Consider the following 14,156-nt stretch of genomic DNA (forward strand, 5'->3'; position numbering starts at 1 on the left):
AATATACCACAGCGTTCCTGCAGATCGTCGGGGTCTTCGGAAATCCCTTATTTTCACCCTTAAGACTTCTAATTTTGTCTCCTGGGGAAACTGAGGTTGGATCAGGAAAAACTGATCCCTGGGTCTGAAACGCAGCCAGCTGCCAGCCACATAGCTGGTAATAAAGGATCTGTAACAACTCTGCATTTTATCATCTAATCTTCATCTAATCCAATCAGTGAGTTTCCACAGTCTGTAGGCAAAATCAGGAAGATGATCCTTATGCAGAGGAATAACTCTGCTTTTTTGGTTCAGAGAGCTTAACCACAACTTTAACAGCCCAGCCCTGGACAGCCTGTAGCTTCACCACAAAACTGTCATAGTTTTTGTTATGGCAACAGGACTTAATCAAGGTGTTCATATTTCACTGTAATCTGCACTTCACTTCATGAATAAAGTATCCAAAAAGACTTACAGCCTCTTGCAATGCACCTTGAAAACCACCCCACTTAACTGAAATGCTTATTTGACGGTAGACAACAAAATGATGTTAGGTTTTCCTTTAGAAAAAGAGTACAGATAAAATATCACCTTCATATTCCTAACGTAGCTTGATACAATTAGTATATGTTTAAAAAAAACAGACATTCTGGCTTGAAAGGAAAAACAATTAAATGTTGTTTGAATATAAGAGAACACGAGGATGTGCACAAATGCGTGTATTTTCCTTATGAGTAGATTAATTCTAATTGTGAAACAGATTTCACTCCTTCAGTGCGTCTGACCCAGAGTGTTCAAAACCTCCCACACACAAAGAGTCCCTTACTCTCTCATTTTCAAGGCATCAGCATGATGCAGATGTGACTGTAATTGCATTAAGATATGAATACTGCAACCTTCAGCAACTACACACCTTTTCACTACTTTTTAAAGGCCCTTAAGACTTCATCTCTTTGAACAGCTATTTTTAACTTCCATGTACATAAACAATTTTGGTCAGGAAAAAACATTTTCTGAAAGCTACAGCACCAAAATTAAAAGCCACAAAGAAAACAAAAATGTAGAAATAAGCATACAATATCATTAAAAACCTATATCCTATATTTCAGTGTCAACAGCCATTTGGTATACAGTGTGGAAAGTGCTATGTGGAAAGAACAATGGTTTTAATGTTCCGAAGTAAAAGAAACTGAGGCACACCCAAGTGTCTTTGTGCTTCATTAATGATCCAGCACCAGTAAACCCCGCTAATTTGCAGACTGACATCAATTAATAAGAACACTTAGAATCGTTCCTAGTGAAGAACTCTGCCATAAGCAGATAATTATATCACAGCATCTCAAAAGCACAAAGGAAGCTTCACAAAAGCACAATAAGAAAACTGTAGTCATGGTTGGAGGTGGGTTAAAAAATATTTCAAACTATTTTTATAACACAAATTCACGGCTGGCAGTTCCAAATCTAAACTCTTCTACCTGCCAAACGACATCATCTTCCACCTCTGTGATAAATAAATGCTCTTTAGCCGTTCACTGGAGATTTTTCCTTAACCATTCGTTGTCATTTTTAGCATTAGGGGGTGAGGGGTAATAATATCAAAGTGTTCAGACTATTGTTTTTTATCAAATGATGATTTATGACTTTGGCTAATGACTATCATAAGCATGTGTGTTGTGATTTGCAGGCACCACGGTGATATGAAATCAGTATCATTCTTACCTGAAGCTCTTTCCTAGTCTGAACAATTGTGCTGTCCCTCAGGTTTGAAGGCTTGGCTCCAGTTCATGAGGAGCACAGCAGGTCAGTATGCTGCATACAGAGAGAACAGCTGTTAAGGAAGGTGAAATAAAAATAAAGAAATGCTAGCCTTTACTTTGGCCGTTAAAGGCTTCCAACTCAAAAATTCTAATTAAAAAAAACCTCATCACAATGACAAGAGGGTCAAGAAGAAAAAGAAACACAACAGCAGGTTTTTTTTTTAAATCCACACTGGTTTTAAAGGTGCTTCAAGGATATCTGAGCAAAAAATTCAAATGTTTTCTCCTCTGGGGGGGGGGGGGGGATAGCTGTAATAACTTTATTGCAAACCGAGGTGCGTATCATACAGTTTGCGTGGGGATTAGCAGTAAATCAGAAGAAAAGTAGATCCCCTAGCTACCTCAAGAGTTACCAGACCTTTCACTCCTAGAAACATAATCACCCTAGCCCCCACACAAACACAGCACACCAATATGATGCAGAACTTGTTTTTCTGAAATATCACGGGAATGTCACATAACTCATTTTTGAAATATCACTGATGCAAAAAAAAAGCTGTGTCTGCAAATTCCTAAATTATATGCATTTAATAAAAGATATTGAAGCTAGAAGAACAAATGTATATTCTGCATATATGTGAGAAAACAGAAATAACAGGTGTGAACAGCAGCACTCTATTATGAAAACACTTTAAACTTGCTAAATAACCTGCTTTACTATCATGTCTAGCAACAAAAGCTAAATCTTCTTGCTTGTTATTACGAAGTAAATATTTGTTGGGAAAACAGCCCAGCCCAGAGATCAAACCTCTGAACAACATACTATAAACAGGCATGGTGTGTGAACCCTTACAAACTAGGTTAGAAACATCTCCTATGTTTGAATACCAGTAACATTAACCTTCATTTAGCTGTCAAAATTGTAGAGTCACCGCACAATAACTCTGCCACCGAGTATCATGTAAGATGTCTCATTTGCAGAAACCTTTGCAGGATCAGCAATAGAATCAACCTCTGTCCACTGAAACGAAACAGATATACTCAAAAGAAGGCTGAAAAATACAGAAAAGGACTGTGCCAGTTATGCGATCCGAAACAGAGAACTTCTTAGTCTTCCTCGGCATCATATGCTATGAATTCAGCACTTCAGTCACTGTATAACAAAAGATTTAGTAAGCCTAAGCCATTTGGTCTCTACTTCCACAGCAAGGATCACTTGCCTTGGAGTATGACCCACACTATTGTGTTTAGTAAACATTATGACCCTCAGATAAAGTCCCTGGCTATTTTTAGTTTTTAGAAATTCAATCACAGAGATTTTTTCTTTTAAATTAAAGTGAAGTTTCCTTGACCTTCGGGTCCACAGTCAATAAAGCAAGACAGACCTAGGTTCTCTCACACCTACTCAATTGTGCGAGGAAGGTGAAAAAATACACATCGTAATTCTTGACCAAAGCCAGCTATTAAATAAACAACAACGTGAAGCATGGAAAGTTGCTGCTCATGTCAAGCTTTATTTTTACCTTATTGATTTGGATGAACAAATCAAAATACATAATCCAGAATTAAAAAAATGAGTTTTCAGAAACATAAACACTGTAAACTTGTCAATACATTTCATATTTCAACACGTTTCATAAAGGCAGACTTCAGTAAGGATGATCACAAATGATCGGTGCTACAAATGCACTGGAGCTGTCAATAACGCTCTTAACGAAGCTAATTTTTAAGTTCTTCTATTGAGTGCACACTCTTGACAGAAAGTAAAATTTCATTAAGTTAAGAACGAGCAAAATAAAATATAAAGGACATCAAAAATGCCTACATTAGTCTTTTTTTCACCCTGCAGAAACAGAAATCCAAGATGGCCATTACATTACAATATCCAGTCAGTACTGAGCCTGAAGCTATTCTGCACACACAAAAAAAAAGCAGAACTGAGCTCCTGTATGAACAGAAAACAGTCCTGGTTGCCGGAATGCATGTTCACAGACAAGAGCACAGTCTATTTGTTCTTCGGTCTCCTGTCAAATGTGTTTCATGTTCAGGAATCCGCACTGAAAGGTGATAGTGCAGCACTGGTTGTGTTAAATACAAGAGCTGGAAAGTTTTAAAGAAAGTTCACCCTGGCTTTTAAACATGGGTCAGCATTTGCGAAGGTCCATTTCTGCATAAGTGAGCACACAAACCCTACTGCCTGTTCAAATAGTCTGGAGCTTTCAGAGAGGCAGCTCCTGACAACAGCCCAGCAGCAGTCTTGTTTGATCTCCAGTGTTTTCCTTAATCTGGGTTGTCAAGGTTCGCTTGTTGGAGGCTGTTTACTTTACTTCTCCTACAAAAAGTGTTTTTTCTCAGACAATGACTAATCCAAAGACCAAGGAAAAAGGAATTCTGCCAATGCAAGATGTTAAAGCCGCAGTTGCCTGCTTTTTCAATACGGTTTAAACCAGGTTCTGCTAGGCAAGGAGTATTTGGTAGGGGTTTTTTTTCTCTTAGATTTTTTTTAGGTTTTCTGTGTGTATTTGTTTTTTTTTTTTGTTTGTTTTGCAATTCTTAAACCTGATACATTGTGTTGTGTATTTTGGCATTTCCTTAAGGTAACACTAGTAAACATCTGCATACAAGAAATAATATACAATTCTGTATACTTCATTATTATTATTATTATTATTATTAGAAACAATGTTTAAACTTACATCTTTTTAAAAAATACACAACACTGTTAAAATCTTCTTCTATCTGTTCTTGGAAATTTTAAGGTTGTAATTTCTTAACACTGTTTCTGCTTCACACTTAGTCTGATTTATCTGGAAAAGTACATCAAGGGGGCCAAATAGCAAGAATATGTATTCTGAATATTTTTTTATTGTTTTGTCTAAAATGTCTGAACTCCCCTCTAAGGATTTTTAAAGGGCGAACGTAATATTCAAAGGTACAAAAAAATAAAGTCCTAGCATACATCAAAATGTTCTACCTAAGAAGAATGAGAAAAAAAACTCCTGTTGCCTCACAGTTCTGTCCGACTGAATTATAGCATTGTTTCCGACTGAAGGTTTGCTTTTAAAAACAGTATCAACGCCAAAACAGGTCTTCAGCCCCTTAATACACATTCTGCTTTAACTGGTATGAATATCCACGTTCATGTAAGAAAGTATTGTGTTTGAAAAACTTTTTAGTTTTTGTAGTGATGTTCTTCTTGCAAATGATACTGCGTGAGAATTCGTACTGTACCGTTGACAGATTAGTACATGTACAGAAATGAGATTTTTATTTTTTAAGACGTTCCAAACCTGTTAGACAAGTATATACCACAAGCTTTGAAATAGGAGATATCAGGCACTATGTACAATTAAACACTGTAAAACACTTTAACTACCAGAGCCATATTTCCTATAAAATAATGAATTGTAAAGCAAAGGGCCTTTATTTAAACTTCGTACGTACAATAGTATGTTTTAACAGTGTAAAATGTGCGCCATTAGCCATTGTCAAAAAATTTCCGAATGCGAAGAACTTTTTCCCAAAAAATCTTCAAGGTGAGGCAGTTCAGTTATATTTTCCCTGATGTTGGTTAAAAGATGTTATCCCCAACTGCAAAAAAACAAGCGATCAAAATAACATTTTACTGTAAATAAGCATGAGACAACTACACAAAGCAAGAACCCCCCCCCCCCAAAAAAAAAAACCCACTACACGTTTGTTTCTTCTCTATATGCTCATGAACACTGAGAAACTTCCTCTCAAGCAATATATAAATACGAATGGGCTGATTCATTATAGAGAGCTAACATTCACTAAATCCCTAAACTGAATACATGTATTTGATGCACTTAAGTATAATGTTAATGTTTAGCATATGAATGCGTTTTTATTACTGCACTAAATGTGTAATAAGTAAATGCATAATACTGCCCTCTTTCATAAAACTTCACAGTTAATCTATCAAAGAACATTGCTAACTTTCTGATCTGAAAACAACTCGGTCGAAAACGTAAATTTACGAAAACCTGAGCGAAAACTCAACATTCAGTTAATAGTATTTTTCTCCGAACTTAAGAAATGCGAAGATTAATTAAATAGTGGTGATCGTTTTAAAAGGATAAATTAAATAGATGATGAAAAGCGACCAATACCGAATTGTTTAGGACAACATGCATATCCAGACTACGCGCTTTTACCAGATATGCCTCTATCCAACTATTAAAGGCATTCTCCACTTCTAATCGCACCATGTTGACAAATGTTCGTGTATTGAAACACTCACGCTCATGGCTTAAAAAAAGTTATAACACCCTACTCTGATGAATGCAATACAGAAGCATTAGCGATGTCTGCGGTTTTAAAAGTTAACACGTGGGGAATTAGACGAACTTCTCTACTTGTAGCCCAAAAGCAAATCACAGCACCCACCACCCTACCCAGCTCTGTCCAGTGTGTACTTCTAAAGTTAGGAAGTTACGGTTCTGCGTGCAACCCATACACGTTTATTATTAAAAGTTCATTTCACTCCCTACATGCCTAGATGACACTGTTTGTGAGCATTAACTTCGCTTTCAGTCCCCAAAGGAAGGGGAAAAAATAAGACCAACTTGGTAACTTCCCCCCAAAAAAGTAGGAGCTACCGTATCGATAGCAGCGCTACCACTGTCACGCTCAAGAAAAACATCGCCCCTGAACCCCTGCAACAAAGAGAGACAGACAAGTAGTCAGTCCGCTCTCATGCAAATTTGTTTTGGTGTTGTTTGTTTGTTTGTTTCGCCATCAAAAACAATAACAACAACAAGGGGGCAAAGCGAAAAACAGGCAAACTAAACGAGCATGCGAGAGGGGAAGCCGGCTCTGTGTTCTTACAAACGAGAGTAACAGAAGAAAATAATTTGCCAACTTACCGAGTATGAAAAATGGTTGATCAACGCAGAAGATAATTTGCTGGGCTTGTAACAATCAACTACACATGCGATCTTGTGTACCAAGAAAGCATGCAACAACCACACAGTAAATAACAATATTACTCCGCTTGGGGGACTAACTTTAGCTGCAACAAGCAATCTCTGTATGGCTCACGGAAAGCACTGTTTCCGAGCAAGAATCCAGAGTTTCACACCGCGATCTGCCTCGAATCTGAAGCCCAGCTCCTTGTGATGATATTACATTTTAATGCGCCTTGAAAGAAAAGGGGAATCGCGGATTTGGATGTTGTTATTTTTTGATGTTCCAAGTCCCTGACGTCATATCCACCTGCTGGGTAAACAACATTCATTGCAGATCTTCATTGAAAATCTAGAAAAGAAAAAAAAATGACGGGGACTCAGTTCCAATTAAAATGACAACATGCTTTAAAGTCGAGCCGTGAACATAAATGCGTTTATGGAAGTAAAAAAAGGGGAGGTGGTGGGAGACATTAGTGAAAAGCGATTGTTAAAAAAAGTGAAAGTGCCTAAAAGCTAATTACAATTGAAGCAAAAAGCAGCTTTCTTTTTTCTTTTTTTCCCTGCACTTTGTCCAATGAAAGGAGGCAAGTTCGGGAGGTGAAAGTTCACTAGAAGGACAGACCCATGTGCAAGGAAGTAGAAAACAGTGCCAATTCTGGGTGTTATTCGAGACTGGTGGAGAGATACATGGCATTATTTTAACACCATCTTCAGGAAACTATTCATGATGTTTCAGAGGGGTCCGCCATGACAAATGCGGGGGTTAAGAGGATGTTTATTTAATTTCTGTAACTCGGCAAGAATAGGAAAGTATGCAACTTCCCTATAAATAGTCCGGCTTTTTTTGGTGTTGAAATGATGTAGGCGGTTTCTTAAGCAAGGTGAACTATTTGATACATGTTATGAGTGACTGCGTACTGTGAAGTTTAATCTCTTTAGCCAACAATAATTGATATATCATTTTGTAATTTACATTTTTTTAAAATATTACTCATAATGCATAGGTATGAATCCGAGAACAATTTAAGAATATTAAGTTGTGTATTCAGGAATGAGTAGCATTCGGCGTAGCAATGTTCAATTCAGCAGTTTCTTATGCAAATTGGGTTACTTGCTTTTCCCCCATTCAATATTGTGCAGATTAAAATGTAGTCTCTACCCATGTTTGAAATATGAAACATGATGAACATATGGATAAATTGGTCGTACTCCTTACAGCATCCACTGTTATGGCACATTACATCGAAGGCAAAAGAATAAACTTCGTAGGTGTGAAGTCATTATAACATTAATTACAAATTACTCATTTCTCCCCCTAGAAGAAAATGATTGTGGGTCGGTTCAGTAGTCCGATTAGCGGTTGTCGATAGCGACATTAATCTAAAACTCAACTAAAATATTTTTGAGTCTCACTGTCCTTGATCAAGGACTGAAAAGCACAGTTAATTTAATTATTAAAAGACGGTAAATTTATTATGGCGCTACAACGAGAGCGAAGTCTCCCTCTTAACTTTTCTGCAATACTATTTGTAGGGTACAGAGCGCCACCTTTCGATTGCAGTGTAACCTGAGGTAATACTTTGCAGTCTTAGTATTCTACCGTTTTCAGCGCAAAATATTTTTTTCCTTAAAAATCGGAAACATGTTGTGCCTTAGAAATTCAAAAGTCATTACGCTCCTCCAACTCAAAATATTTATTATGTTTTTTATATATATGTACAGACATAATATAGGACATTATTTTTACTATAGGTCTTTTATTTGAATTAAAACAACGGATGACCAAAGGTTGACTTTTATCTTCTAGTATTAAACAAATGGCGAGTTTAATAGTTTCAGAAATATTATAGACCATCCCCACAAATGTTAGCTAAAAGTACAAATCAAACTGAAGATGAAAAGGTTTGTTGTAATTTGTGGTATCATTTTGCTGTAACCTTCAATGAATGTTTCCTCCTACGCCTCTGCTGGAATAAAGTGGTCTGACCTGTCAAATGTTGGATTTGTTAGGGCAGTGTGTGTGTTTCATTGATTAAATCTTCTAAACATAACTGAGTGAAACACCATTCCTTGAAGTGATTGTCATAATAAGGAATTATCCATCACTTTGCTTGCAAAATCAAATCCCGTCCTAGCAAGAAAAGCATAATGGTTATGTCTTTTAAAAATGACCGTGTCTTAAATTTTCCATCGTCTTGTTGTTCATGTGGAAAAGTATGAAGGTTTATTGCATTAAATATACAATAAGACAGTTCTGCTGGCCTACTTTCTGAGTGTTGGTCACAGTCTCCTTTTTCCCTTCCTGCTGTTTACAAAGTAACACTTCTTGACTCTCAGTACAAGCATGATTATTTTAACTTGTTACATTCATCTACTGTAGGTAGAATTATACTAAAAGAAACGAATGCGTTGTTTTCAGGCCCTATAAACAAAGGTATTGTTCTGCTGCTGTATGCAGTGAAGTAAAACCCTAACTCATTCAAGATTAATGCCGATGCAGAAATTATCCAAGATCAATACTTCTTTTTTATTGGTGTTATTATCACATTACCTTCTGTCTTTGGAGTTGAAGACTATGTGCAGACTGACAACGGGAGTTGAATCAGGCAGTGTTGAGATTTAATGAACGTTCAATGTGAAGGATAATGCTGAAGTGCAGACAGCATAAGTGAATACCACCAGCCAGGCCCCACATGTTTGCAATCTCAGTTGCATAAGAACCACACCGATGCCTCAGCACGCCTCAGCATGTTCTACACCTCCTGCCAAATGCCCGGTGCGTGTTTTCGCATGTTTCTGGACTTCAAATCATGGAATGGATTTTGTGCACTGCTCTTTGGGCTCGTATTCATCTACCAGTCATTAACCCCTTCAAAAACCCTGTACGATGTGATGGGTCAGCTGAGTAAATTCTAACAGAACAGTGCTCAGTGTTGAGGCCATTGATTTCTTCAGTTGTCGCAGTAAAGTTCAGTGATGCCTGTGTAAAAAGCACTGTATGAATGTAAACTGTTGTACTGTATGGTACTCTTCTATTGTACATGGCAGGACTTCCACCTAAGTACTGCTGTTCTCACTTAATTGAGTCTGAATTAGTTGAGCCTGCTGCTGAACGTTCATTAAATAATTAATGATGAGCTGAGACTTACCGTGGAATGCAATGCAAGTCCCACCATTGTCTGCCCACGTTCTAAATGGCTGCTTTTACAGTGGGTAGCAAGCAGTCCCTATTTGACACTGGTAAGATGAGAGCTCAGTTATTTCAGTCCAAACAGCTTTGAAAATTTCCAAATATCTTATATATTTCAGCTTGCAATATTTCAGTAGATATTTACCAGTTAACAATTAAAGTAAAACGTTTTGGTACCTACTTTGTGAATTACAGACATGCCAGGACCATTTTGTAATGTTTGAATATTTATAAATAGATAGCATTACTTGAGATTTTAACTGAACCATTTCTATATCCATAAAAATACATATAAAAACTGCAACATGAAGTACCTTGTAATAATTGATAAATACAAAACCAAGATTTAAAATGCAAGGAATGTACCATGCCTTTTATTACAGAAAAAAAGTTGCTTACTTTTTTTCCGACCCTCAAAGAGTTCAAATACCCAAACTATATGGAAATGAAAAAAAAAAGTTATATATTTTAATTCTATCCTTCCACGCCTCCGTTGTATCTTTCAAGATCTGCAACTCTCAGCTTTTGCATTTACTTTCATAAAATGCACAGCAAATTTTGCTCTCGATCGGAAAGCTTTGAAGATTACCATGTAAACCATTTGCAGTATGGCAGCTGAACAGCCCAGGTAAGGGTTTTGATTGCCTACAATGAATTTGAAATCACTTTATTTTTGTACTTCCAGGAAACAATGAAATGTTGAGAGAGAAATGTCCCACGCAGCCACCCCTGAGACCTGCCTGTGCAACACAGACTCAACCTTTCTAAAGCAGGTTTCACAAGAAAAGTCAGACCAGAAAGCAAGTGTGAGTCTTGCACACTTCAGAACCAAATATCTCATGTTCTGCTTCCTGAAATGGTTAGCACTATGAAGAAAGTTTAGTGGCCCTCTAGTTGGGAAAACAACAAAAAATATTTTTTCACTAATGTAGTGTAGGAACGACGCTTGTGATTTATATAAAAATCTCACAGTAACAACTATACCGAAAGGGACAAGCATAAAAAACCCAAGACCAACATTGCATTTAGGAGAACCTTTCAGTTAAATTTTCCATTAATTTGGCGTGCAAATATTGTATGTGTGTCTCATGAGAGGCTCTAAATATGCAACAAATGAATCCTGGAACTTACAGGATTTGTTACTTATTAATTGCCTTTGATTAAACATATATTTCAACACAAATGCATAAAATATATGCAGAGAGTTTCTTTGCCAAAGTGTCATAACAGAATTTTGACAATGGTTAAATGTCCAGCACAAAATTAGTGGCATTTTAACTTTAAAAATATCCTAATGATATAACGTGGAGTTCTGACCTTGATTAGTCAGGATCACTTAAAAAGTCAAATATATTTCCTACAGTGCTGTTTATTTCTGTTCAGTGTGTCTTCGAAACAATTGGTTAATCCAAACAACATCAATAGGAACCATTGTCTTGCAACAGAACCAGTACCAAAAATAGGATTTTCAGAAGTTAAAATGGCTCCTTTCCCATTTAAAATGTATTTAATGATATGTATATAAATGCACATAAAAAGACAAAGAAGTCTGAAGTAATCTACACATTTTACAAAATTACCGCACGACATCAAAAGCAATATTCTGTGTGCTGGTATTTAGAAAGAAAAGTACTACATAAAGTGAATTAATCTACTACGGAAAGTTCAAAATTACAGTAAGAAAACAAGAGCACTTCTCTGTATCCTCATAGACTCACCTCAGTTTGCAAACGTTGTCTTGCTGAGATGTCGTATCGGGCATATTTTCTAAGTATGTTGAAATAAAAACTAGAGACTGTTACAGAGTACTCCCTGTATGTTACAGGAAATATGAAAGATACATCATAATAAACTATGTGAATAATGATTCCTTTAAAAGCAATTAAATACAAAATTAAAATTCAATAGAACCATTTGAATTATCTCCTTGCTTGCATCACACTAGGCTGCCCAAGAGAGACTAACATAAATATTTTTTTGTCTGAATCATTTTTGACATCCTGTAGGTATGACTTTATAGATGCTCCAGGATTAGGCCATGGGTTTTGATAAAGTAGGCTTTCTTTTATAGAAAAGAAAACTAATTGAGGATTGCTATCGGTTATGTAACATCCTCTTTATACACATTCACACATACAACAAAGTAATTAGCTCTCTGTTAATTAGGTAATTAAGCAAATGCAGAGAATCTACTTTCAATTTCCAAAGGGACAGCTTTCAAATTATATTGTACCACTACTGCTCAGGGCGTACTGAAATATGGAAGAACAATGGTAATAGATTACTGAATGTTCTGCAGTGAATTTAATTTACAGTAAAAATGAACAGTTTTCAGTTGTAAAAAAAAAGTAAAGGTCACTTATGAAATTAAGACAGTGCATGAAAAATGGCAATACAAACAGGTCTTGTATTTCCTTTTTTAAATCAGCAGAAATCTAACAGCCGCAAAGTAACAACATTTAATATCACTAATAATTAAAGGGCGAAATGTACAATTTTAAATATACAGCAATTCTATCCACATTACTGCTGATGTATAAGCTTTTTCACACGTAGCGTCAAGAAGGAAAACATTATATGTATATACTACATTTTGCTCATTTTATTAAAACTATACAGATAAGACTTTATTGATCCCGAAAGGAAATTGAGGCTTTATGTCCATGATCAGAAAGCTGCTTACTCCTGGTAAGGTTTGTGACAACCCAGCAGCTATCCTTGGATCAGAGGACATGAGGCAAGACTACACACTGGACAGAGCACACACACACAAAACCTGGCATTTATTAAAACCAAGTTACTGAAAATAGGCTTCTACAAAACACTGTGAAAGCGAACGTCTGGGTGTAGTTCCTATTAGTGACACTGGGTGGAGACAAATGTAAAAAACTGAAGCTGGGTGGGCTAAAATTAAAAAGGCAATCTTGCAGACAATAATCATTAATTTTATGTATCAAACCTCCAACACAGTATTTATTGCTTACCAAACAAAGTATCTGACCCCATTTAATTGGCATTAAAATGTTGGGACAAAATATTATCGCAAAATTACCAAAGATAATTAAAATACCTGCTTCCATGTGTGAGTGATCTATGTTCCCAAAAAAACATGACAGAAAAAGAATATAGGGTTATATGACTTCATAATTATTATATATAATAATATATAATAGCATAACTATTTTCCAAAAAAATCTCACCAAAATATGAAATCCAAATTAACCACTTTTCTTACAAAGAAATAATAATCCAAATCGTACAAAGAATAATAATAAAACCAGAAATGACTTCCCTTTTAATTTAAATGAGAACAATGCTGCTTTACTTTGTCTTGAGATTTTGTAAAGAGCTTCTGGAAAAAAATAAAAACAAAAATCTTCAATCATGAAACATTACAATTAACAAAGGAAAATGTTTAAACATATAGCTTTAAATTTCCTAATTTATATATATATATTATATTTCTTTAATAAAAAAAATCCACAGAATACAATAAGAAGGGGGAGAAATTCTAACTACTCAAGAAAAACGAATCCATGACAAAAATCCATGTTTCTTAAAATATTTTAAATAGTGAAAAGGTGTTCAAGGAAACTGAACCCACACACCCATTACATTCTACTCTCGTATGATTTACAAAGAGGATTGGGAAATGAGTACATCCATTTCCAAGGTAAAATAAACTGTACTGTGCCCTTTGGTCTCTAGAAGAGAATGCACAATGCTGGAAAAAAGCACTGTCTGGAGAACATTTCATCTAAAAAGTAAAAAACATTTAATGTGGTTATGCATCTATAATGTAACTGTACATAGCATTACCATTAAGTAATCTTTGGCAACATCTTTCACGTTTGAGCAAACACTTCTGTAGCCAAATATTCCATCTCGAGATCTTCTGGCTTCATATGCGTGGTGTTCTTCTTACAGCCTTGTTTCCAGGACTTGTTAAGGGATCCTCAATATTGTTAAACCAAAAGAGATCTCACAGATTTTTACTTACTGATGCTAATATTGCTGCTATTAATGCAATGCTGGAAAATTTATTTTCCGCACTTTATTTGAAAAAATACATATTTTCTGCAAATTATTTTTTTTTAGTTGAGTGGCTAATTAGCTTTTTTTTCTTACGTGTCCCTTGAAATTCCTTTGTGTTGTATAAAACCTGAAAAAAAAACTCTTGCAGTCTAAATAAGTTCACACATTTTCCCCAGTGATTACTACTCGGGGGTTCATATTTAGGTTTTGCATGAAGATGTTTTCTCAATAAAGAGAGGCTTGCATATAATGTACTTCTCAGAA

At 35.8% G+C, this 14,156-nt stretch overlaps 1 protein-coding gene across 4 annotated transcripts in view; it reads right to left on the reverse strand.

The window, feature by feature from the left end:
- foxp1b (forkhead box P1b) overlaps window positions 1–7,109 on the reverse strand; it is a 194,094-nt gene extending 186,985 nt beyond the window's left edge. For all 4 annotated transcript variants that reach the window (XM_088917906.1, XM_088917901.1, XM_088917905.1 and 1 more), the window contains exons 1-2: window positions 6,626–7,109; window positions 1,699–1,788 (exon numbers count right to left, since the gene is read on the reverse strand). The gene's annotated coding sequence lies outside the window, so the exon portion shown is untranslated. The remainder of the gene's footprint in view (window positions 1–1,698; window positions 1,789–6,625) is intronic.
- Between the last annotated feature and the right edge of the window lie 7,047 nt (window positions 7,110–14,156).

This window comes from Atractosteus spatula, chromosome 5 (genome assembly GCF_055471065.1).
Source record: "Atractosteus spatula isolate fAtrSpa1 chromosome 5, fAtrSpa1.hap1, whole genome shotgun sequence".
NCBI lineage: Eukaryota > Metazoa > Chordata > Actinopteri > Semionotiformes > Lepisosteidae > Atractosteus > Atractosteus spatula.